This window comes from Triticum aestivum, chromosome 1D, assembly GCF_018294505.1.
Source record: "Triticum aestivum cultivar Chinese Spring chromosome 1D, IWGSC CS RefSeq v2.1, whole genome shotgun sequence".
In the NCBI taxonomy this organism is placed as follows: Eukaryota; Viridiplantae; Streptophyta; class Magnoliopsida; order Poales; family Poaceae; genus Triticum; species Triticum aestivum.
In genome coordinates, this window is record NC_057796.1 from 136,877,810 (window position 1) to 136,883,594 (window position 5,785).

Consider the following 5,785-nt stretch of genomic DNA (forward strand, 5'->3'; position numbering starts at 1 on the left):
TCAGATCCACCCTCACCCACACAAGTTCACCAAGCACAAGAACACCTCTCCTCAGGAGGCTGTTCTTCCCCTTGTACTATTCATCCTCAGCCCGAGAAGCAATCCACCACACCACACTGGAGTAGGGTATTACACCACAACGGTGGCCCGAACCAGTATAAATCTTGTGTCTCTTGTGTTGTAGGTTCGTCGAGCTAGCCTTTGAGATCATGGTGAGGTTGAGGGCGTGATCCGGTAGGGGGAGATCTTCGTGCGCACCCTAGTGTTCGAACCCCAAGGGTTTTGCCGGAACCCGAAATCCGACATTTGGCGCACCAGGTAGGGGTGCGCCGAAGCTTTCCTTCCGTCGATCTGCATCCCATCGCTTTGTCGTCTCCATGGCGGACGCTCGCCGAGCTCGCGCCGAGCGCCGGGCCGCCCTCGCTGCCCGAGCCGTTCAGACGGCTCCCATCGGCGGGCCTCCCAGTCGTTCTCCGTCGCCTTCCACCACGCCGTCAGTGCCCCGGCGGGGAACGAGCAGCAAGCATCCTTGCTGCACCCCTCGGTGTGGCGGGACGGCCGCACCGCCACTCCATCGCTGACCCCGGCCGGCTCGTCGTCTCACGCCCGCCGCGCTCCCACGGACGAGCAGGCCGCGCTGTGCATGGCATGCGAACTCCTGCGTTACCGACCCATCGACGACCTCTACGAGGACTGGCTGGACCGCATCGCCGAGCTCGTCAGCGCCGCAGGGGGCTCCCTCGCGTCGTCCCTCTTGCTGCCTCGCCCTCCGCCAACTGCGGGTGACGTGGCCCATGGAGCGCCACCGCCACCACCTCCGCACCAAGGCGGCGTCCTGGCGCCAAGGCGTGCGGCCCCTCGGCACGACCCGCCGCGTCAGGCACCCGCGCGCGAAGAAGGAAGCTGCCAAGAAGTTCCTCGTCCGCAAGAAAACTCTCCCGCGCTCCCAGCACCACTATGACAAGACCTTGCGCCGCCTGCGGTGGCGGTGCGCGGACATCAAGGGCAGGCTCCACATCAGCAAAGGGTCTCAGTGGCCACCGCGGGCTGCCGCGCCTTCACTCCTGAGCTGCGTAGCATCGCTTGGCCAGGCAAGTTCAAGCCAGACCTGCCTCCTCGCTACGACGGCACTCCCGACCCCGCGGAGTTCCTGCAGCTCTACGAGCTGAGCATCGAGGCGGCCAACGGTGACGAAAAAGTCATGGCGAACTGGTTCCCCATGGCTTTCAAGGATGGCACCCGCTCGTGGCTCCTGAACCTGCCTCCAGGCTCCATCTCCTCCTGGAACGAGATGCGCGACCTTTTCATCGCCAACTTCCAGGGCACTCGCGACCGCCCTCTGGCCGCGAGTGACCTGCGCCGTGTCAAGCAGCAGCCAGGGGAGACCCTCTAGAAGTACATCCAGTGCTTCAACAACGTTTGCCTCAAGATCCCCAAGGTGACGGACGAGGCCATCATCTCTGCGTTTTCCAACGGTGTCCACGACGTCAAGATGAAGGGGGAGCTCGCCATCCACAAGGAGTTGTACACGTCCTTGGAGTTGTTCAACCTGGCGACCAAGTGCGCAAGGGCAGAGGAAGGGCGCCTTTCCCTTCTCGAGCTCCCAGCTGCCGACCTGGAGGAGAAGAAAGCCAAGGCCAAGGACGTGAAGCGCAAGGGGGTGGTCGTACTTGCGGCGGAGCCAGACACGAAGCGCGGCCGCGACCAGCCCGAGTCATCCAAGAGCAGCCGGCCGTTCTGCGCCTTCCACAACGTTCACAGCCACAACACTAATGACTGTCAAGACCTCAGGGCCATTCGAGATGGACGCCTCGGTCGACGCCCCGAGCGCAACGACCGGGGCTACGGCCGAGGAGGAGGACGTGGCGGAGGATGCTGGGACGACTGTGGCCCTCGCCAGGAGTGGTGTGACCAGCCTCGTGAGGACCGCTGGCAGGATCAGCCTCGCGAGGGCGCCTGGTGGGATCAGCCTCGCGAGGACCGTCCTCAGGGCAATGCTGGGCTTCCTCCGCTACCGCCACCACCAAGAAGGAACGACGACCACCATCAGGACAAGGGGGATGGGGGCTTCCAGGAGCCGCGGGCTATCGCCTGCACCCTGGGCGGAGCTCAAGCCCCAGCCTCTCAGTGAATCTTCAAGCAGTTTGCTCGCGAGGTGAACGCAGTCCTCCCCAGGCTCGAGGCCACACACCCGCTTAGGTGGTCCAAGTGCGCCATCACTTTCAGTTCGGCAGATCAGCTCAACTACGTGGCCACCGCTGGCGCTCTCTCGATGCTTTGCTCACCCGTCATCAGCAACGTGCAAGCTACCAAGACACTCATTGACGGCGGCGCAGGGCTCAACGTCCTGTCCATCGAGACGTTCGACATCCTTCAAGTGCCCTACGATCAGCTTTAGCCTACCAAGCCCTTCTCAGGAGTGACCGATGGTTCCACCATGCCGATAGGACAGGTCCGCCTCCCTGTCACCTTCGGGTAGCGCGACAACTACCGCACCGAGCTCATCGACTTCGACGTCGCCCACATCCGTTTGCCATACAATGCCATCCTCGGGTATCCGGCTGATACGTCTCCGTCGTATCTACTTTTCCAAACACTTTTGCCCTTGTTTTGGACTCTAACTTGCATGATTTGAATGGAACTAACCCGGACTGATGCTGTTATCAGCAGAATTGCCATGGTGTTATCTTTGTGCAGAAACAAAAGTTCTCGGAATGACCTGAAACTTCACAGAGATTATTTTTGGAAATAATAAAAAATACTGGCGAAAGAATAAAGGCCAGGGGGCCCACACCCTTTCCACGAGGGTGGGAGCGTGCCTGCCCCCTGGGCGTGCCCCCTGCCTCGTGGGCCCCCTGGAGCTCCACCGACCTCAACTCCAACTCCATATATTCGTGTTCGGGGAGAAAAAATCAGGGAGAAAGATTCATCGCGTTTTACGATACAGAGCTGCCGCCAAGCCCAAAACTCTCTCAGGAGGGCTGATCTGGAGTCTGTTCGGGGCTCCGAAGAGGGGAATCCGACGCCATCGTCATCATCAACCATCCTCCATCACCAATTTCATGATGCTCATCGCCGTGCGTGAGTAATTCCATCGTAGGCTTGCTGGACGGTGATGGGTTGGCTGAGATTTATCATGTAATCGAGTTAGTTTTGTTAGGGTTTGATGCCTAGTATCCACTATGTTCTGAGATTGATGTTGCTACGACTTTGCTATGCTTAATGCTTGTCACTAGGGCCCGAGTGCCATGATTTCAAATCTGAACCTACTATGTTTTCATGAATATATGTGAGTTCTTGATCCTATCTTGCAAGTCTATAGTCACCTACTATGTGTTATGATCCGGCAACCCCGAAGTGACAATAATCGAGACCACTCCCGGTGATGACCGTAGTTTGAGGAGTTCATGTATTCACTATGTGTTAATGCTTTGGTCTGGTACTCTATTAAAAGGAGGCCTTAATATCCCTTAGTTTCCGCTAGGACCCCGCTGCCACGGGAGGGTAGGACAAAAGATGTCATGCAAGTTCTTTTCCATAAGCACGTATGACTATATTCAGAATACATGCCTACATTACATTGATGAATTGGAGCTAGTTCTGTGTCACCCTATGTTATAACTGTTGCATGATGAACCGCATCCGGCATAATTCTCCATCACTGATCCAATGCCTATGAGCTTTTCACATATTGTTCTACGCTTATTTACTTTTCCGTTGCTACTGTTATAATCACTACAAAACCCAAAAATATTACTTTTGCTACCGTTACCGCTACATCCATACTACTTTGCTACTAAATACTTTGCTGTAGATACTAAGTTATCCAGGTGTGGTTGAATTGACAACTCAACTGCTAATACTTGAGAATATTCTTTGGCTCCCCTTGTGTCGAATAAATTTGGGTTGAATAATCTACCCTCGAAAACTGTTGCGATCCCCTATACTTGTGGGTTATCACCGGCCCTAGCCAAGTTCATGGCAGTGACGCACCACGGATACAACGTCCTCAAAATGCCAAGAAGCGGCAGGATCATCACAGTCCCCTGCGAAGAAAGAGATGCGGTGTGCTCCCTCGAGCGCGCCTTCCAAGCAGCGTCGATCGAAGACCCAGACAGCAATGCAGCACAGTACCCTCCTGAGGTCGTCCCCAAGAAGAAGAAGCAGCAGCTACTCTACACTGGGCCTCAGGAGAACGGCGCTGCAAGTGGAGCCACGTCAGGATCAGCGCCCGCGCCTGGGGCGCCTCCCTCCCTCGCATAGTAAGGCGCGCCCGGTGCCCTCCTCGGGCAGGGCTCGGGGGCTTTCTTCTGGAGGGCCTCAAACCTTGCCAACATCACGAGGGAGGCGCTCGGGCACCACATGGAGGCGTGCTTCGCAGCACGTTTCCCTTAGGAGGACACCGGGCGAGGAGCGCCCAGCGCTCAAGAGTTCATTACCAAGACCACTCAGGAACTGCAGGATGCAAGAGCCATGCGCGGCGACCGCCGCTCACCTGGCGCAGCTTCCCATCCAGGCGAGGATGGCAGGTTGCAAGTCTGCATTGACATCCCAAGGCTCAACAGGGCCGCGACTCAGGAGCTTTTCTGGCCTTCATGCGTTGGACGCTGCAAGGGGCCGCCTCACAGCTACGTTCGCATGCCCTTCGGCCTGCCGAGCGTGGCGTCCACCTTCCAGCGCAACCTGCGGAGCATCCTGGCGGCTCAGGAGGCCAGGCACCACGCCGTCCTAGCGGAGATGGCGACGGTCCTCAAGGAACCGTCGGGACCCCCAGAGCCTCCTGAGGATCACGGTCCTGGTGGCTCGTGAGGAGCGACCCCTTCATCACGCATCTTCAGCTGCCCCAACATTCCTTCAACAACAGAACCAGGTGACATTTTCCAAGTTTATTTAGCTGGGAGCGCCCCTCGGGCTGCATCATTCCCAGGCCGCGTGGGTCTGTCCCTGTGGCATGTATCCCTTTACATCTTTACCTTACATTGCTGGGGGCGCCCCTCGGGCTGCATCATCCCCAAGCCGCTCGGGTCCAGCCCAGTGGCGTGTATCGTTCTTGCATTTACCTAAGCTAGTCTGCTTTTCATGCTTAACCTATCTATGGTTACCACCTGCTTGACTGTCACCCACCACGGGAGTGGCGCGCCGATCGTCTTTCTTTAGGACCCTTCGCGTGAGAGGGTTAGGCACGACGTCTGTGCTCGGGCCCGTCCCTGCAGCATCGATAAATCCAACGGCTGAGCTCTGTCTAGCGGGCCGGCCCCGTTCACGTCACCTCCTGGGGTCGTTGGTGCTTGGCCTTCTCACGCGGTAACCTCAGGAGATTCGTTCGGTGCAAGTTGTCTAACCATCTCGCAAGGCCACCACAGCTATCAAGAATCAAGACCAGGCGCAACCTGCCTTGAGGTAGGGCCTCGTGAGTCCTGCGCTGGCTCACGAGTGCCCAGACACAACTCGTCTAGCCCTTCCGTGCAAGCCATGTGTCAGGGCGGGGCTGTACACGCCCCGGGGGCTCTCCGTGGTAGGGAGTCCCCTCCCACGTACCAGTGGAAGCACCATGCTCCGCGCTAGCCATCGACACTGCCGAGGAGCGGCTATGCCTGTGCAAGTGCGGAAGCGCTATGCTCCGCGCTGGTGATAAACAACTGAGGGCGGCCCCGCGGCCGTATCAACCTCAGGGAGCCCTTGAGCTCAGTGTCCGGCCTCATCGCAACACCTCCCCTCGGGAGAGTCACGCGAGGGGGCTGGGCACGGGGGCTGCGCTCGGGCCACGCCCAAGCGTACGCCACCT